This window comes from Lactuca virosa, chromosome 2 (assembly GCF_052849685.1).
Source record: "Lactuca virosa cultivar CGN04683 chromosome 2, Lactuca_virosa_CGN04683_v6, whole genome shotgun sequence".
In the NCBI taxonomy this organism is placed as follows: Eukaryota; Viridiplantae; Streptophyta; class Magnoliopsida; order Asterales; family Asteraceae; genus Lactuca; species Lactuca virosa.
The window spans coordinates 194,015,304-194,036,106 of NC_136427.1; the positions used below are offsets into that span (position 1 = coordinate 194,015,304).

The 20,803-nt window shown below is 37.3% G+C and overlaps 2 long non-coding RNA genes and 1 other non-coding gene across 4 annotated transcripts; 2 read left to right on the top strand and 1 right to left on the bottom strand.

Moving 5' to 3' along the window:
* The first annotated feature begins 5,939 nt into the window (after positions 1-5,939).
* On the top strand, positions 5,940-9,339 carry LOC145156696 (uncharacterized). Of its 2 annotated transcripts, none has more exons than XR_013736864.1 (3): positions 5,940-6,185; positions 6,276-6,360; positions 8,762-9,339. It is a non-coding gene; the product is annotated as an uncharacterized LOC145156696 (long non-coding RNA). The 2 variants fall into 2 exon arrangements; XR_013736863.1 differs by lacking the exon at positions 8,762-9,339 and adding an exon at positions 7,715-7,852.
* Positions 9,340-14,228: 4,889 nt separating this feature from the next.
* LOC145156698 (uncharacterized) lies at positions 14,229-16,141 on the top strand. Its single transcript, XR_013736865.1, has 3 exons — positions 14,229-14,474; positions 14,565-14,649; positions 16,004-16,141. It is a non-coding gene; the product is annotated as an uncharacterized LOC145156698 (long non-coding RNA).
* Positions 16,142-19,832: 3,691 nt separating this feature from the next.
* On the bottom strand, positions 19,833-19,939 carry LOC145161977 (small nucleolar RNA R71). The gene has a single exon (XR_013738831.1). It is a non-coding gene; the product is annotated as a small nucleolar RNA R71 (small nucleolar RNA).
* Between the last annotated feature and the right edge of the window lie 864 nt (positions 19,940-20,803).

Consider the following 20,803-nt stretch of genomic DNA (forward strand, 5'->3'; position numbering starts at 1 on the left):
AAAACATGTCCTTGGCTCAATAAAGGACGTCCCTGAATCATTAAGAAAAACATATATTAATGAGAATACATTTTGTACGCATCAAATACCAACAATCATATATATATATATATATATATATATATATATATATATATATGTGTGTGTGTGTGTGTGTATAGTTTGCACATACGAGAAGTCATAAGTCAAAATACTTAAATAATGGAAAAGTGTTCTAAGGTAGATGTAACACTCTGTTCCGAATCGTTCCTAATTCAGGGCCATGACCCAAAAATCGGTTATCATAAGGCTTAGGGCCTTTGAGAAAGAGAGAATTAGACACCCCCTTCGAGTGTGGAAAATGTAGATTAGACGACCCAGGAGTTCGGTTTGTGTTTTGGAGCCTTAGGGTATATCGGTAAAGTATCAGTTCGGGCCTTTATGAATTTTGGATTTAAGTTCAAAACGTTTTAAGGCAAGGGAGAGTTGATAGAATTATAGACCTTTTTGTTACCTTTCCATGAATATATGGATCATCAAAATCAGACTTAAAACAAAAAATTTATGGCATTCGGAAGATTGGTGGGTTTAAGGCTAAGCCTAGTATGCTGGGCGTATTAGGCAGACTGATCGCGGGTGTTCGATGGAGTATGTTGGGCGTACTAGGAGTACGCATGGCGTACTCCACTCTAATGTAAACCCTAATTTAGGGTCTTGGACCCTATTTACAGGCCTTAACTTGTGTTCAAACCCAATTATCTTCAGCCTCCATTAACCTTAACCCTAATATTGAAACCCTAAGTGCTTTTTGTGAATTTTGAGCTTGAAAGTGAGTTTTTGTGGTGTTTTTGGTGAAGTAGAAGAAGAAGAAAACTTAGAGGTTTCTTGGTATTGGCTTGAGCTTGTAGATCTAGAGTTATCTTCATGTTAGCAAGTCATTTGAGGTAGAAAGTTCTCATCTTGATGATTCTTTATGCTAGATCCAACTTAGGGTGTTGTTTATGCATTTTTTGTGTCTTTTGAGCTAAAGTTGGGTTTATGGTCTACCCCAGAAGCCATGGGGGTTAGATCTTAGCACAAATGAGGTTCATTGTCCATAAAAATGCAACCTTTATGAGTATTTTGATCCATGCAAGAGTTAGGTTCTTTGTTATGGTTATTTTTGAGTTTTGGGCCTTATTCAGTCATATATAGGTGTAAAGTTGCCAGCTTTATTTGTTAAGTCACTTCCTAGAATCAGATCTGAGAGGTTAGCATGTTAGCTTAGCCGAATAAGTGCTTAATGGGTTGGATTGGTAATCTGGGGAGTATGCGGGGCATACCCAGCTAGTACGCTGCGCATACTGGCCCCGAAAGGAGTACGCTAAGCGTACGAGCTGAGTACGCCCCGCATACTCAGCAGATTGACTTTTGGTTTGACTTTCAGGGGTTTGGGCCATATTTTGGGCTTTTAGGGTTTGTGTTTTGTTGGGCCATTGGACCTTTGACTTTGGGTCATGGTTAGACTATGGGCCTCCTTGGGATTAGGTCCATAATAGTTTTTTTGGGTCCAATTAGGAATTTGGGCCATATTGGGCCTTGGTATGCCATTTAGGAAATTGGGCTTTTTGAGCAAATGGGTTGGGCCTTGGTTATGGGCCAAGTAAGAAAATGGTAAAATGGTCTTTTACCCTGGATGATGGGCAAGTAATTTTTGTTCTTGATTATGGGTCGAGATCTAATTATTGATTGAATATTATTAATGATGTTAGCGCAGGGGATTTTCTGGATCAGCAGCTGAGATTTGTATCTGAGAGATTCTGCAGCTTGAGGTGAGTTTCCTCACCGTGTTTAGTGGTTCGAAGGCACCAATGATGGCTCATTGTTTGTTATGTTTAGGATGCTAGTTTTTTGCGTGACTCTTGCATATGCTATGTGTTTATTGATGGGTTTCGAGCAATACATCATTCCTATGGTGTACATGCAAACCCTAATAGCTTTTGGATCTAGTTTGTCTAATGAACATGCAATTGAATATCCAAAGCTATAAACCCTAGATCTATCAAATAAGAACTGAAATAAGGGTTTAGTAATTACCTTTGATTGTTATATAGCAATAACAATCAATCCTTTCTTTGATTGGCTTCAGAAAGCTTAGTGCCTCAAGTGTTGCACCTCTAATGGAGTCACAAACACCACTAAGCAACTTGGATGAAGAGGGAGGAGAGAGGAGGCACCAAAAATGGCTGGAAACCCTAAAGGATTACTTCACCACGTTTTTGGGACATATGGGTCCTTTATATACATGTAGGCTATTAGGGTTTACAACTAGGAAACCCTAATCTGACTGCTTAAGCCCTAAAAGCAGCCCATGGACCCCTTCTGGAACATGCCTTGGACGATTTCTAATGGGCTTCCCCATAGAATTCGTCCAACCTATTATTCCAAGGTGATCCATAGCCCAATTGAAATTATCCTATAATTACAATTCAAGTCCCCTAAGTTTAATTAATCTCTTTTAGTCACAAAATTAATTCTTAATTAATTCTTGACTAATATTAATTAAACAATATGATTTCTCCTTTAATATATTATTCTTATAATATATTAATAAATCATAATTAAACCTTTCTCTCCTTAATTCATCCTACATATTGCTATGGTGAAGGCAACCCAAAAGGACCATGCTCATAATCGGGTCAAGTACATACCAAAATAGTTATGGACTTAGACACTAATCCAACATTTATATGTTTACCGGGCGGGGCCCGATGATTATATTGTATGTTATTTATCTTTGTGATTTTTATGCATGTGTTTACATGTTGTATGTATATGGGGCGGGGCCTGATGACTGACGGATCTGTTCCAATCGGGGCTCTATGTCTGGTTTTGATACCACTGATGACTGATACCACTTATGGGTTTTGATACAATATATAAGTTAGTTTTTCATAAAAAGCGCAACAAAAGTCTTTAAAAATAACAAGTTTATTTTTAGTTCATAACAAAACCGAACCATCATGAATCCATTTATAGATGTTAGAATGAAATAAAAACAACCAAAGAGTTTTTAGAATGACAACCTTTGAAGCCTTTGAACCCACTTGGTTTTGGGGTGTTGATGAATACAGCAAAAATCAAAGAATATGATTTCTCTATGTGTATCCACTATCAAGAGTAAGGCACTTGGAATGTTAGTTCCTTCTTGTATAAAGTTCTTCTTAAGCATTTAAGTGCTTAACTCAAATAAGCACTAAAGGAGAAGCACTTTAAGCCACCAAATACTTGAATAATCTTCAAAAGAAAGCAAGAGAATATGCAAGATGCATCTTACGGTTTTGGTGAAGAAATAAGAGGAAGAAGAGAGTGTTTTTCTTAACAAAAATGCAAGCCCCGTGCATCTTTTATATAGTCCATGCAAAGTAAGGCCTTTGGATTAAAATGATCTAAAGTATTTCTAGCCTTTAGAAGCATGGAGCTTGACAAGAAACCCTCATATTTTAATATTTTTGGCCATACCTCTTGAAAAGAGGAGAATTCTTTAATTTTTATAAACTCTAAGTTTATAAAATACTAGTATAAACTTTGTCTTTAGGTAAAAGATAAAAGAATCCAATTAGTTGGCTTATTAATTCATATCATATGAAATAATAACTAGTTATACTCTTTTATAATTATTATTTTTACAAAACAATAATTATTTCCTAATTAAAATACAAGAATCGATGTTATTTATTAATAATCGCATTAATAATAAATATACAAAATGTTCCAACTTGATAAAAGTGTGACCCTATAGGATCATATATTATTAGCAATATCACTCAATAATGATTCTTGGGCATATAGATTCAACAACAAATATCATCCTACTTCTCATTCCTATACATGCATATATGTTATTATTTTAGAAACCTAAAAATGGTCCATTGTGTAACTTATAAAATTCTTAATTTCAAAACTTAAATTTATTATGGTTTCAAAACATATTGTTAAAACAAAAACGTAGGCGAAAACTGTGCATGGCTTCAAGTCCGAATGTAAAAGTTATGACCAAAACAAGTTTCTCAAAAAGTCAAGAATTACATAAGGTTTCACACACCCCATGTGGATTTGCCTTGAAAATCCACATGTCCTGTGTGGAAACTGCAGGTCTAAAAATGTCCAAAACATCATACTTCAATATCAATACATCCAAGCATTCTAGAACTTACCTAAATGTCTCAATGAGATTCAAATACATGCTAAACAATTCAATTAACACAAGAAAGGATCTTCATAAGGTTCATATCCATGAAAAAGAAATCAAACTCCAAAATACCCCACAAACTTCACCTAAAAGCTTAATGAGGTTAAGGAACTCAAATTTTCACCAAATCACTATGTTTGAAAGGTAGATGCAACCAACAAGATCAAAAATGATTCATATAGCTTGAAACATATAAAATTAAGGAGTTATAAAGATTATTCACTCATCCATTGAGCTCTAAACTTCATATGAACTTCAAAGAAGCTCAACTTCTCATAGAAGCTTAACAAACATCCTTTCAAGCATGAATCACAAAGTGAATTGGATTTTTGGAAGAGAAATCAGCATCTAAGTATGAAAACAACTTTGTAACAACATTTAATTCATCAAAATTGGATCCATGATTCCTAGAACTAAAAATACCCAAATCATCCCCATGGATGTTAGATTTGAACCAAGCATTAAGCAAATCTCACCATAAGTCACAATTTGACAAATAGATCATATATTTGAAGTTAAATACATTCATTAGTCATAAAATCAAGCTCAAAGCTAGACAAGGAACATTAAATTTGGATTTCACCATCTAGGTTTTAGAAAACCCATCAAAACAACCCAAATCATCCAAAACTCACAACTATTATCTAGTTGGAGCTTAGAGATGGATCATGGAGTGAATTTACAACAAAAATTTCATGAAAATGCCATAGATTGAAGAAAAAAAAGACTTGGAGATCCACATAGCCAATAACACAAAATTGAAGAGATAATGGAGGAGAAAATTGCCTTTGGTTAATAGTTTGAGAAAGAATTTGACAAATCTTCAAGTGGTATATTCAAGCATCAAAATATATGGATTATGTGACAACCGTCAAATTTCGGTCAATTCAAAGTCAACAAGTCAAACCGGTCAACTCCAATAACCCTTGTATGCTAGGGTTTACGTTATGTAATCACTATACAATTCGCTATTTTAATGAGAAATCATCATTTGGAAAGTTCATGTGTTTGATTTTCCTTAGCCTTAACAATGCTAAACAACAAACCAAAGCGATAAAACACTATTGCACAATCATCGGGATTGTGTAAGACACTAAATCATGGCTTAACGGGGTTTATGGACCTTTCGTTGCGAAGCCGGACACTCAAAAAGATCACAAACGAAACCTCTCACAATCTCTTTCACTCAACCTCTCTCTATTAAAATCTCTCCCAAATCTCTCCCGAATCTCTCTCGAATCTCTCCCAAATCTCTCTCAAAAGTTCCTTTAAATTTTTGTAATCATTCGGGCCATCCCGACCCTTAACTGGGTCAAAAACCACTTGAAACGGGGTAAAAACGGGTAAAATAGGCTTAAGGACCCAAAACTGAAGCTTCAGGACCGAAGTCCCTGTCATAAAGAAAGACGACACACATTTGTCTGTCGTAAACTTACGACTCGCGTGTTTAGGACACGCAATGAGTATCAAGGAAGCCCCTGTCATAAAAGAAGACGACATGCATGTTTGCGTGTCATAATTTTTCCGGTTTTTCGACTACGACTTCGTTTTAACTCTGTTTTTCATTATTTTAACGTGGGATTTTCACCCAAAACTTTATTTTATAAACTAAGGCCCCAAAATATATAAATCTCCAGGGTTTTTATAAAAATGTATTAAAAGAATTGGTGGTTGGACTAATTATTGAGGGAATATTTGTTTTTCCTTATTTTATGACAAAAGCAAGCCACCACCACCTCACTCTATGATCATCCACTCTTTCCCACTACTCCTTGTCTCCTTAGTGGACCTTTACAACCAATCTCCAGCTCTTCCCACGTTCTAAGAGCTGGAGGATTGATCCTCTCTCCTCATTCTCCATAAAAACTCTTTCATTCTACACTTAGCAACCAAGAACACTCTCCAAAATTCTCTCATCTTTTCTCTCAACTTCAAGAACTTCAAGGCTTTCTCCAGGGATTTCTTGCTTCAATTAGTAAGTATCTTCATCATTCACATAATTATTAAACTCCATTCTACTCAAATCATTGATATCTTACACAAGTTCCATCTTATTCGGTGTTAGATTTTCGAATCATCAAGACATCTTCTTAGTGTTCTTGAGTTGAACACTTCCTCTCTCTCACTTTCATCCACTGAAACCACATAAGGTGAGTTCATACCCATACATTTACATGTTTTTCTTAAGTTTTAAGGGGAGAATACAAGTAAAATCATCAAGAACACAATTAAACTTTTTCTAACAGATTACATCAGAAAAGATGGACGTTAACCACGGACTGTTTTGGTCAACTTAAATATTTTAGTTTTCAAAACTGTTTCAAGTGCAAGTAGTTCAAACTCTTAGCTTTAAAATGGCTACTTGCACATCTCCAAATGATTTTTCTACAATTAATGGTGATTTTTACAAAACTGCCTGTCATTTCAGAGGCAAACCCGGACCAGTCTGTGATTATGAACATTTTCAGCTCTGTTAGAGATCACTAAAAATCATGATAAAATTTACGAACAAACTAGACTCATATTCCAAACTCTCAAAATTTGCGGATTTGGATTTAGAGCTGTGATGATTTTTCTATAAATTTTCTAAGAACGGTAACAGAAACTGTTTTTAACGAAAAGTTGCTGTTAATTTCATTTCACCTTGTAACATGTTGAGCAAGGTGTATATCTTTATGTGACTATATGTTACTGCAATATATGACATTTTATCTTAATATTTAGACACACATCAGTTTACAAATGGATTTGGTCATATAAAATATAAAGAATAACAAGTGATTATAATCAAAGTAAAATCGATACATTCAAACATTAAATAAACTATTTTGAATATAGTTTGCATACATTACCACGTACTACCCTTGGTTGATAAACTATAATAGGTATAGTTTATGATACATTACATAACACATACATTTTAAAAAGGGTACATTTATACAAAGGATATTTTCATTAAGCAAGGTACGGCCATACGGTACCAAGTTTTCATAACACGAAATTCCGTTAATGACTTTGTGAGACAATTACTTCAAAGTACCATTAAGTCCTGTATTGTAACCAGAGTCTCCTTGAGGGAGAGCGTGATACTTGTGTATAGATCTATATTGGGTTTGACAAACTCACACCTAAACTGCATGCAACAGTTAGACCGATAGGTCTGGGGTGACAAATGTCATAACATTTCCGACGCCTGAAGAACGTCGTTTTAGGCAACCTTGGTCATAGTATGGTTATAATAAACTCACATAAAGTATTAACAAACATTGGAATTTACGGGGACTTCATTAAAATTTAACGAGTTTATGTCGATTTAAACTTGCATTGTTTTACTATAAATATGACAAATTACTTGTACATTTCGGTCTTTGGGTTTTAAGACTACATTTACACATTAAGGAAAATATTGAATTTTTCTAACACAAATACTACTTTTACAAATGAAAAGCTTATGAACTCACCAACCCTTGTGTTGACACTTTTTCAAACAACTTGTATTCTCAGGAAATCATTAAACAGGTAATCAAGTGCTTTTGAGGATGGGACGCTAAGGCGTCTACTATTTCATATTTTATCAACATATTGTAATTGATTCGTAAACATGTAATTCATACAATGATGTAATTTTTTTTCAATTATATATATGTTGGTTGTGTTTGCTTGAATTACTATTACAATTGCTGTTATGATACTATACATGAAGTCCTCCACCCCCGGACGTTTCCGCCATCCTTGGTTTGGGGGTGTGACAGATTGGTATCAGAGCGCAGTTTATAGTGAATTAAGTATATCAAACCACATAAGATATACAAACTATAAACACAATTGGGACTAATAGTCTCTGATTTGTGCATTTTTCAAATAAATATACTTTTAGAAAATAAATGATTCTTTTTATTAAAAAGTATAAATACATGCATACATGCTCACATAGTGTCATAACTACAACAACATAAAATAAAAGAAGAGGAGTTGTACATTATGGGTATGCCTTGGTATATGTAAATCAAGTCTGGGAAGGATATAGCCTGATCAACTATATCTGTCCGGGAATTGACTTGCATATACCGGGGGATGGTCAGGATGGACAACAAATCTAACAAACTCGTCTTACCGCTAGTACGCCTCATTCACGAAGCCGGTCTATAAGGGGGGTATAAGGTTGTTGCCTATAAAATGGCAACTTAATGGGTGTCCACTCTCACCCACCGCTTCCTTGATCGGTGGAGGGTCGTTAGCCGAACGGGTAAGACAAGGACTTATAAATTCTCATTAAAAGTATGATGAATATTATAAAGTAACTAAATGCTTTAAAAACTCAAAACTAAACATTTACAAATACTATAGGAGTATTTTGTGTTACTATAATAAAAATATTTTATACTTTCATTTTACCTCATAACCCAATGTATTGGGTCAATAAAAAGTATAAAATCGTATGTATCGTAAACATACCGGAAAACAACGTAATAATATACTTTATGTATAAAAGATTTCTTTCCCTATAAATACACTTTTACTAAAAGTACATTGGTTTACGACTTATGACAGAACCATGCCGCCAAGAAGAAGACCAAGACCTTCCAGCAACACCTCCTCCGCCGCCGCCTCCACAGTTTGATCCCGCGATGTTCCAGGCTGCAGTAACAGCAGCCGTAGCGGCCGCAATGTCACATATAGGGACCAACGGAGCTGGTGGTTCGGGATCGGGAGCTACACACTCTAACCACGGAGACAGTACGTGGCGTGCAAAAGAGTGTTCATACAAGGACTTCACAAATGGCAAACCCGACAACTTCAATGGAAGCGGGGGAGTCATCACGTTGATGCAATGGTTTGAAAAGACCGAAGTAGTCTTTCAGGTGTGCTCCTGCCCCGAAGCGAGCAAAGTTAAGTTCGCAACCTTAACCTTCACCGGCCGGGCCCTTACTTGGTGGAACTGCCGGGTTAAGTCACTTACTCTCGAAGTGGCTAGCTCCATAACCTGGGCAGAACTAAAAACGTTGATGATGAAGGAGTACTGCCCGAGAGGTGAAATTCAAAAGCTGGAACAAGAACTCTGGAACCTCAGGATGACGGGCTCTGAACTTGAAACCTACACCACCCGATTCAATGAATTGGCTCTCCTCTGCCCAACAATGGTTACTCCGGAGGAGAAAAAGGTGGAGCGATACCTTTGGGGACTGTCTCTCCACGTGCAAAGTAGTGTCCTGGCTTCAAGGCCAACTACTTTTGACAGTGCCAGGGAGCTGGCACAACAACTTGTTGACCACCGAGCCGGTCATAATACTACAACCACCACCACTGATAAATCAAAAGGGGGAAACAACAAAAGGAAGTTCTGGAACGAAAAGAAGAGCCAACCAGCACAGGACCCCGCTAAGAAGCAACAAATTGTTGCTGTCCATGCTGCCACTAATGCTGCCACTACTGCTACCACTCCAGCACCACCGAAGCCATATGCGGGAAAACTACCTAAGTGCAACAAGTGCAACTTTCACCACAATGGTGCTTGTAGGGAGATGCACTGTAACAACTGCGACAGGAAGGGGCACACTGCTCGTTTCTGTAAAGCGCCGGCTCAACCAATCAACCAAGTCGCCAGTACGGGGGCAACCCGGACCTGCTACAACTGTGGAGACGCAGGTCACTTCAAAAGAGACTGCCCCAAAGCACAAGCCCCTAATGCTGGTGGAGTAGGAAGAGTCCTGGCAATAGGACACGGGGAAGCAGTCGAGGATCCCACGGTGGTTACCGGTACGTTTCTCCTCAATAACTCTTATGCATGCGTACTATTCGATAGTGGAGCGGAGAGGAGTTTCGTGAGCCACCAATATAAACATTTACTTGAACAAAATCCCCAATCACTAAAGGATACTTATGTAGTAGAAATGGCAAATGGGAAAGTAGAAAGCACTAGCGATATATACTCAGAATGTACTCTCACTCTAGACAACCATACATTTAAAATTGACCTGATGCCAGTCACCATAAAAAGCTTCGACGTAATCATCGGGATGGATTGGTTAGTTCCTCACCGTGCCGACATTCTATGTTACGAAAGGGCCGTTCGCCTCAATCTACCAAATGACGAAACCCTTCTCATCTATGGTGACAAACCTAGTGCGAATTTACAAGTCATCTCATGCATCAAAGCCCAAAAGTATCTCCGGAAGGAGTACCACGCCTTCTTAGCCCATGTAGTAGACAAGAAACAAGACGTAAAAGACATCAAGTACATCCCCGAAGTGTGTAACTTCCCGGATGTGTTCCCAGAGGATCTTCCTGGTGTACCACTCGCACGACAAGTCGATTTCAGAATTGACTTAATACCCGGAGCTACCCCCGTAGCCAGAGCTCCATACCGCCTCGCACCATCAGAAATGCAGGAGTTGTCCAGTCAGTTGACCGAGCTTTTGAACAAAGGGTTCATCAGACCAAGCTTCTCACCTTGGGGAGCACCAGTCCTTTTTGTAAAGAAGAAGGACGGATCCTTTCGCATGTGCATCGACTATCGGGAACTAAACAAGCTCACCATCAAAAACCGATATCCTCTGCCCCGAATCGACGACCTTTTCGACCAACTCCAAGGAGCAAATTTCTTCTCAAAGATCGACCTAAGGTCAGGCTACCATCAACTACGAGTTCAAGAAGAAGATATTCCCAAAACTGCATTCAGAACTCGCTATGGGCACTACGAGTTTGTGGTGATGTCCTTCGGTTTAACAAACGCACCTGCGGTATTCATGGACCTAATGAATAGAGTGTGTCGACCCTACCTAGACAAGTTTGTAATCGTATTCATCGACGATATCTTGATCTACTCGCGAAGCGAGGAGGAGCATCGCCTACATCTACGCCAAGTGCTAGAGACGCTAAGAGCGGAGAAGCTTTATGCTAAGTTCTCTAAGTGTGAATTCTGGATTAGAGAAGTGGATTTCCTTGGACATGTGGTAAGTGAGAAAGGCATACATGTGGATCCCTCCAAGATCAAGGCAATCGAGAATTGGTCAGCACCCAAGACGCCAACCGAAATTCGACAATTCCTTGGGCTTGCTGGCTACTATCGAAGATTTATACAAAACTTCTCCAAGATTGCGAAACCACTCACCACCTTGACGCAGAAAGGTGTGATATTCAAGTGGGAAAATAATCAAGAAACTGCTTTCCAAACGTTAAAACAAGCCCTATGCAGCGCACCGATCTTGTCTCTCCCAGAGGGAACCGAGGACTTCGTAGTGTACTGTGATGCTTCGAATCAAGGCCTCGGATGTGTGCTCATGCAGAGAGGGAAGGTTATCGCGTATGCATCGAGACAGCTTAAGACGCACGAGGTTAATTATACTACGCATGACCTGGAATTAGGAGCAGTGGTATTCGCTTTGAAGATCTGGAGACACTACCTCTACGGCACGAAATGCACTATCTTCACTGATCACAAAAGTCTTCAGCATATCCTCAATCAGAAAGAGCTCAACATGCGACAGAGGAGATGGGTGGAGTTGCTGAATGACTACGAGTGCGAAATTCGTTATCATCCGGGCAAGGCCAATGTAGTGGCCGATGCTCTAAGCAGGAAGGAGTACTCGGGCCGCCGAGTAAAATCCTTAACAATGACAATCCATTCCCACATGACCATACAAATCAAGGAAGCTCAACTGGAAGCTTTGAAACCAGAAAAGGTGGCAGGAGAGACATTAAGGGGAATGGATAAAAACTTAGAAGTCAAGGAGGATGGAGCACGTTATATCATGAACCGGATTTGGACACCGAAGTTCGGTGGACTCCGAGATGTCGTCATGAATGAAGCACACAAGACTCGATACTTCATCCATCCCGGGTCGGATAAGATGTATCTGGACCTCAAGAAATTATACTGGTGGCCGAACATGAAAGCTGAGATTGCTACCTATGTGAGCAAGTGCCTGACTTGCGCTAAGGTCAAAACTGAATACCAGAAACCATCCGGGCTATTACAACAGCCGGATATACCTGAGTGGAAGTGGGAACGAATAACAATGGACTTCATAACCAAGCTGCCTAAGACATCGGGCGGTCTTGACACAATATGGGTAATTGTAGACAGATTGACCAAATCAGCACACTTTCTTCCAATAAAAGAAACCGACAAGATGGAGAAGCTGACTAGAACGTACATCAGAGAGATTGTACGACTCCATGGTGTGCCGATATCCATTATCTCCGATAGAGATAGTAGATTTACCTCACGGTTTTGGCAGTCTCTACAAAAATCATTGGGAACTAGGCTTGACATGAGTACGGCCTACCACCCACAAACCGACGGACAGAGCGAGCGAACCATTCAAACGTTGGAAGACATGTTAAGAGCTTGTGTGATAGACTTCGGTAAAGCATGGGATACCCATCTACCGCTTATCGAATTCTCCTACAATAACAGCTATCATACTAGCATCAAAGTCGCTCCATTCGAAGCTCTTTACGGTCGCAAATGCAGATCACCCCTGTGTTGGGCTGAGGTGGGGGATACACAGCTAGCTAGAGGGCAAGTCTCTAATAGCACTCTCACCGGTCCAGAAATCATCCGCGAAACCACCGAAAAGATCGTACAAATCCGAGCACGACTTAAAGCCTCAAGAGACCGACAGAAAAGCTACGCGGACAAGCGGAGGAAACCCTTGGAATTCCAGGTGGGAGACCGAGTCCTTTTGAAAGTCTCACCCTGGAAAGGCTTGATACGCTTCGGAAAGCGTGGGAAGCTGAATCCAAGATACATAGGACCTTTTGAGATTCTCGCTAGAATCGGCCCCGTAGCTTACAAACTCAATCTACCCCGCGAACTTAGTAATGTGCATCCTACCTTCCACGTCTCGAACTTGAAAAAGTGCCTATCCGATGAGACTCTCATTATTCCACTCGAGGAAATCGAGATCAATGAGAGCCTCAACTTCGTGGAAGAACCTGTGGAGATCATGGACCGGGAAATCAAACGAACGAAACAAAGTCGTATTCCCATCGTGAAGGTACGTTGGAACGCTAAACGAGGACCCGAATTCACCTGGGAACGCGAGGATCAGATGAAACAAAAGTATCCACATCTCTTCCCAAACTCTTGAAATCCCAGTCAAAATGAAAATTTCGGGACGAAATTCCTTCTAACGGGGGGATGATGTGACAACCGTCAAATTTCGGTCAATTCAAAGTCAACAAGTCAAACCGGTCAACTCCAATAACCCTTGTATGCTAGGGTTTACGTTATGTAATCACTATACAATTCGCTATTTTAATGAGAAATCATCATTTGGAAAGTTCATGTGTTTGATTTTCCTTAGCCTTAACAATGCTAAACAACAAACCAAAGCGATAAAACACTATTGCACAATCATCGGGATTGTGTAAGACACTAAATCATGGCTTAACGGGGTTTATGGACCTTTCGTTGCGAAGCCGGACACTCAAAAAGATCACAAACGAAACCTCTCACAATCTCTTTCACTCAACCTCTCTCTATTAAAATCTCTCCCAAATCTCTCCCGAATCTCTCTCGAATCTCTCCCAAATCTCTCTCAAAAGTTCCTTTAAATTTTTGTAATCATTCGGGCCATCCCGACCCTTAACTGGGTCAAAAACCACTTGAAACGGGGTAAAAACGGGTAAAATAGGCTTAAGGACCCAAAACTGAAGCTTCAGGACCGAAGTCCCTGTCATAAAGAAAGACGACACACATTTGTCTGTCGTAAACTTACGACTCGCGTGTTTAGGACACGCAATGAGTATCAAGGAAGCCCCTGTCATAAAAGAAGACGACATGCATGTTTGCGTGTCATAATTTTTCCGGTTTTTCGACTATGACTTCGTTTTAACTCTGTTTTTCATTATTTTAACGTGGGATTTTCACCCAAAACTTTATTTTATAAACTAAGGCCCCAAAATATATAAATCTCCAGGGTTTTTATAAAAATGTATTAAAAGAATTGGTGGTTGGACTAATTATTGAGGGAATATTTGTTTTTCCTTATTTTATGACAAAAGCAAGCCACCACCACCTCACTCTATGATCATCCACTCTTTCCCACTACTCCTTGTCTCCTTAGTGGACCTTTACAACCAATCTCCAGCTCTTCCCACGTTCTAAGAGCTGGAGGATTGATCCTCTCTCCTCATTCTCCATAAAAACTCTTTCATTCTACACTTAGCAACCAAGAACACTCTCCAAAATTCTCTCATCTTTTCTCTCAACTTCAAGAACTTCAAGGCTTTCTCCAGGGATTTCTTGCTTCAATTAGTAAGTATCTTCATCATTCACATAATTATTAAACTCCATTCTACTCAAATCATTGATATCTTACACAAGTTCCATCTTATTCGGTGTTAGATTTTCGAATCATCAAGACATCTTCTTAGTGTTCTTGAGTTGAACACTTCCTCTCTCTCACTTTCATCCACTGAAACCACATAAGGTGAGTTCATACCCATACATTTACATGTTTTTCTTAAGTTTTAAGGGGAGAATACAAGTAAAATCATCAAGAACACAATTAAACTTTTTGTAACAGATTACATCAGAAAAGATGGACGTTAACCACGGACTGTTTTGGTCAACTTAAATATTTTAGTTTTCAAAACTGTTTCAAGTGCAAGTAGTTCAAACTCTTAGCTTTAAAATGGCTACTTGCACATCTCCAAATGATTTTTCTACAATTAATGGTGATTTTTACAAAACTGCCTGTCATTTCAGAGGCAAACCCGGACCAGTCTGTGATTATGAACATTTTCAGCTCTGTTAGAGATCACTAAAAATCATGATAAAATTTACGAACAAACTAGACTCATATTCCAAACTCTCAAAATTTGCGGATTTGGATTTAGAGCTGTGATGATTTTTCTATAAATTTTCTAAGAACGGTAACAGAAACTGTTTTTAACGAAAAGTTGCTGTTAATTTCATTTCACCTTGTAACATGTTGAGCAAGGTGTATATCTTTATGTGACTATATGTTACTGCAATATATGACATTTTATCTTAATATTTAGACACACATCAGTTTACAAATGGATTTGGTCATATAAAATATAAAGAATAACAAGTGATTATAATCAAAGTAAAATCGATACATTCAAACATTAAATAAACTATTTTGAATATAGTTTGCATACATTACCACGTACTACCCTTGGTTGATAAACTATAATAGGTATAGTTTATGATACATTACATAACACATACATTTTAAAAAGGGTACATTTATACAAAGGATATTTTCATTAAGCAAGGTACGGCCATACGGTACCAAGTTTTCATAACACGAAATTCCGTTAATGACTTTGTGAGACAATTACTTCAAAGTACCATTAAGTCCTGTATTGTAACCAGAGTCTCCTTGAGGGAGAGCGTGATACTTGTGTATAGATCTATATTGGGTTTGACAAACCCACACCTAAACTGCATGCAACAGTTAGACCGATAGGTCTGGGGTGACAAATGTCATAACATTTCCGACGCCTGAAGAACGTCGTTTTAGGCAACCTTGGTCATAGTATGGTTATAATAAACTCACATAAAGTATTAACAAACATTGGAATTTACGGGGACTTCATTAAAATTTAACGAGTTTATGTCGATTTAAACTTGCATTGTTTTACTATAAATATGACAAATTACTTGTACATTTCGGTCTTTGGGTTTTAAGACTACATTTACACATTAAGGAAAATATTGAATTTTTCTAACACAAATACTACTTTTACAAATGAAAAGCTTATGAACTCACCAACCCTTGTGTTGACACTTTTTCAAACAACTTGTATTCTCAGGAAATCATTAAACAGGTAATCAAGTGCTTTTGAGGATGGGACGCTAAGGCGTCTACTATTTCATATTTTATCAACATATTGTAATTGATTCGTAAACATGTAATTCATACAATGATGTAATTTTTTTTCAATTATATATATGTTGGTTGTGTTTGCTTGAATTACTATTACAATTGCTGTTATGATACTATACATGAAGTCCTCCACCCCCGGACGTTTCCGCCATCCTTGGTTTGGGGGTGTGACAGATTAATGGTGGGAAAACCAGTTCATAAAGAGAGGAGGGGCTGAAAATGTGAGGGGGAATGAGGGAAAAAGATGACTTCAAATAGATTCAACTTTGGTCACTAATTCAATTATAGTCCCTCCTTTTAAAACCTTTTCAAAATCACTCCAAACTAACTAAGGGACTTCTAATAACTTCAAAGATTGTTCATCTCTATCATATTCCTTACAAATTTGGTCCAAGTCACTAAGTTGGTCAACTCCCAAGTCAAACCTAAATTTCACCCGTTTGACGCAAATAGCCCTTCTAACAAAATATTAGCTAGACACTAAAAGTTTCTATTATTCTAAATAAATTAACTAGCGATAAGATTATGATTATTCTTTTTATCATTTTCTCAAAATTCAATTATTATTTTTTTAACTAATTTTTTTACCAAAAGTTCAAAACTTCTAACCCCCAAAACAAGATGTTACATTTAAGCTCAAAATGTCCATTTTTATTATGATTATAACTTATGTAAGTGAAATTAAACCAAATGGATAAGCTAAACTTTGAAAATCAACAAAACAAGACATAATGATTAGGGGATATCGTGTTATGTTTTTAAGGTAAAATATGTCACGTTCTACATAGTGATTTCCCCTTTTCTAATTTTGTTCTTATTTGACCATTCTACTTTGCATATTAGCTCGGGTCTCTTAAGTCTTAATTAGTATCTAGTACCATTTTTATGGATTCCGAAAAATGTTTAGAAAATGTTATAACATACAAAAACCCAATGCCTTAATACATTAAGTTCACCACATTGTTCCACAAACTTCTACTTATGGAGTTAGGAACTCAAAATGTTCATAAGCTATGTAACTTTCTCAATCTATCAATCTTATTTAAGATTTTGTTTGGATTAAATTAGTTAAGATAGATTTAACACAAAGAGTTTGTTTTGGTTATATACTTTGGAAAATTTAAGATACTAGATCTTGTTAGTATCTTAATATCAATTTAGATGGAATGAAATATGATATCATCTCACAATTGACAACATAGTTGCTTAAAATAGAATTCATAACCGGAACTTTCCAATTTCTAATTTTTCATCAATTTATTTTTTTGTTATTTACTGATATTGTCATATTTATACATACTTTTAGGCAATATTTGAATGCATTTTTATACATATGTTTGGTTATTTGCATGGAATAATGGTACTTATAAGATTAAATTGTATTTTGCAGCCAAAATAAGTCATTTTGAAGAATAAGGACTAAAAGTGGAAAAAGAAGAAACTTTGGAGGCTTGGAAGCTTAAAGAGAAGAAAACCCACGAAAACAGTTGTATCCATGTCGTGGATATTACTTACACGAATTTGACTACCTAGTAATTTAGTGAACATTAGATTATTAGAGCTAAGATCAAACCAATCTTAGATAAGTAATTGAATTCTTGAATTTGGTTGTGCTAGAGAACTCATATTATGAACATAATTGTGTTTGTCAACTCAATCTTACATAGCTCCAATCCTATTTAATAATTGATTTTGTGTTAAATTATGTGTGACTATGCATAGATCTACATGAATTAATTCAACATTAGTCAATTTGGAAAAATCTGGAAGATGAGTACGCGCAAAGTCAAAATCCTTGCCCGATAAGGATTCCTCTAGGTCCACGACGTGGAATGTAATTTCATGACAACTATAAATATCCTTGATCTCTACGAATTTGAAAGGTTGGATGGCTGGAGAAAAGTTCAGAAATCGTTTTTCAGAGGTTTAGAAGGCTAAGAATTTGGTTTTAATACCATGGAAGAAGGAGAAGAACATAATTAACTTTCTGGTTTGGTACTTTACTATGCTTTTGATTATGACTTGTTTTAGTTCAGTTGCTAGTATGAGTAGCTAAATCTAGTTACTTCTGTTAGCTAAATGAAGCTGGAACTCATGGTTTGATTATATTGATTTAGACTTTTCTTGTTGGTTAATGTCTTGTGTTTGATTGATTATACCTAGCATGCTTAATTTGATACTAGATTGCTTTAAATTCTTATTATGTGTAGTTAGTGACCATTAATCTGCATGAATTTAACTACCTAGTAATTTAGTGAACATTAGATTATTAGAGCTAAGATCAAACCAATCTTAGATAAGTAATTAAATTATTGAATTTGGTTGTGCTAGAGAACTCATATTATGAACATAATTGTGTTTGTCAACTCAATCTTACATAGCTCCAATCCTATCTAATAATTGATTCTGTGTTAAATTATGTGTGATTATGCATAGATCTACATGAATTAATTCAACATTAGTCAATTTGGAATTGAATTGTTAATTATACATTAATTGGTAACCAACAGGAATTGTCATAATTAATAGCTAAACCATTGAGAAAAGTGGATTCAAACTAACAGAAGTGTTCTAATTACTTGATTGAATTGTGTTTAAGAATTTAAGTTTATCTAAACTTGCAAAATTAGATAAAAACCATTATTTTGCTAGAACTTTAGGTTAATTTAATAGTAGGTAAATTAATTAATTAAAATGGTTCCCTGTGATCGACACCCGACTTGCCCAAACTATTCTATAATTCGAATAGGTACACTGCCTACGTGCACTTTAATTAGTTAAGTTAGTTAGGTCATAAATTTAAAACTAGCAGGTACTTTTGTGCACATCAAGTTTTTGGCGCCGTTACCGGGGAACGACTTATTTGATTGTTAATGTATTTACTTTGAGTTAATCGATCCTTTTTGTGGGGTAAAACCTGCAAAATGTTAATTTTCTGCATTGATTTTTGTTTCAGGTCTAAGACCACGACGTGGACCTTAAGTACACGACGTCGGTTCAGTTAGGAAGGTATTTTTAGTATTTTTAATTTTTAGTTTTTGTTCAGCTTTACGTTTTTATTTTTGTTTATTTTGCAGTAGTTCATGACCAGAGGTTCCAACAAACCTTTGGTACCACCATGTGAAGATCCAGAGTCGGCCCTTCACAAAATGTGAAAGAAGACCAACCACCAAAGAGCTCATCATTTAAAGACCTTAAATCAGTATTTGGAAAGAAGAAAGGGAAGAAAGTGGGAGAGTCAAGTACATCTTCGAAGGACAAAAGTAAGATTAAAGATCCTCATCAAATACCTAGTCCACGAATCTGAATACGAGTCCAAACCTGAATTCAAATTAGAGAAAAGCGAACCCGGAGACGAGCCAGAAAACGAAATGGCAAATATTACAGATATGTCCATGGGAGAATACAAGAAGCGGATAAGAGACGATGCTGATCCTGGTTTAGTACAACCTACAATTCCCGCCACTGCAACATTCGAGTTGCAAGGGCATGTTCTTACTGCACTTAAGGATGTACCATTTTCTGGGAAGGATCATGAGGATGCTTACAAGCATTTATATGAGGTCAATGACATTGCGGATTATTTCAATATCCCAAATGTTCCAAGAGAGACTGTATTGTTAAGGATGCTTCCCGTTACTTTTAAGGGAGCTGCAAGAGACTGGTTGAAAGCACTTCTACCCGGTGCAATTACAACTTGGGCACAGATGCGTGAGAAATCCATGGAATAATTCTGCCCACCATCAAAAATATTTAAACTCAAGAAGGCAATAGCCAACCTTGAGCGAAATCCGGGTGAATCACTTTATGAGGCATGGGAGCGTTATAAAGGGTTACTAAGAAATTGCCCTCAAAATGACCTTAACATACAACAAGAGGTGTCTATCATTTATGACGGGGTGAATGTCATGACAAGGCAACTCCTTGATTCTCAAGGACCACTTACTAAGAAAAATTTGGGTGAAGTAAAGGAGTTGATTGAAGAGTTCTCAAAGCATTCTCGTGAATACCATAATCCAAGACATGATGGAGCTAAAGGAATTGGGGGAGGAAATTCTGAAGACATGGCTGTTGTACTAGCTATAGTTGATACCATGGATAGAAGAATGACGAAGATGGACCAATCAATTCATGCAATTAGAGTTGGTTGTGAAAGGTGAAATGGTCCACACTTAACAAAAGATTTCCACTTGGATGAACATGGAAATAAAAAGGTGCAAGTTTGCTACTAAAGTGGGGACAAGTATGATGAAAATTGGAGGAAACCAAAATGGGAGTGGTTACCATATGATGAATAAAAGAAGCAGAAGGAAGAGAAGTATAGGCAGATTGACCGAGGCTTCTACCAAAAAGAACAACCACCTCCCGAGAAAAAAGTTGATCTTCAATCTGATGGGTTTTGAGCATTCTAACACTCCTATGGTGTACATGCAACGCTAGAAACCTTGGAACTATGTTTTCTCTAATATACATGCAAATTTGATTTTCCAAGGTTTACATCCTAACTAGCATGTTATGGGGAACTTGTAATACAAAAATCAAGTAGAATAACATACCCTTTAGTAGCTTGGATTCCTTGATGACTTTGTGAGCCTAGCACCCCAAATGTGATGCCTCAAATGCTTCACACAACACTACAATACTTGGAATAACTTGAGAGAAGTTCACTATGACACAAAATCGGCTTGCCCTCTAGTTCTCACACTTAGTGCCGATTTTAGAAGCT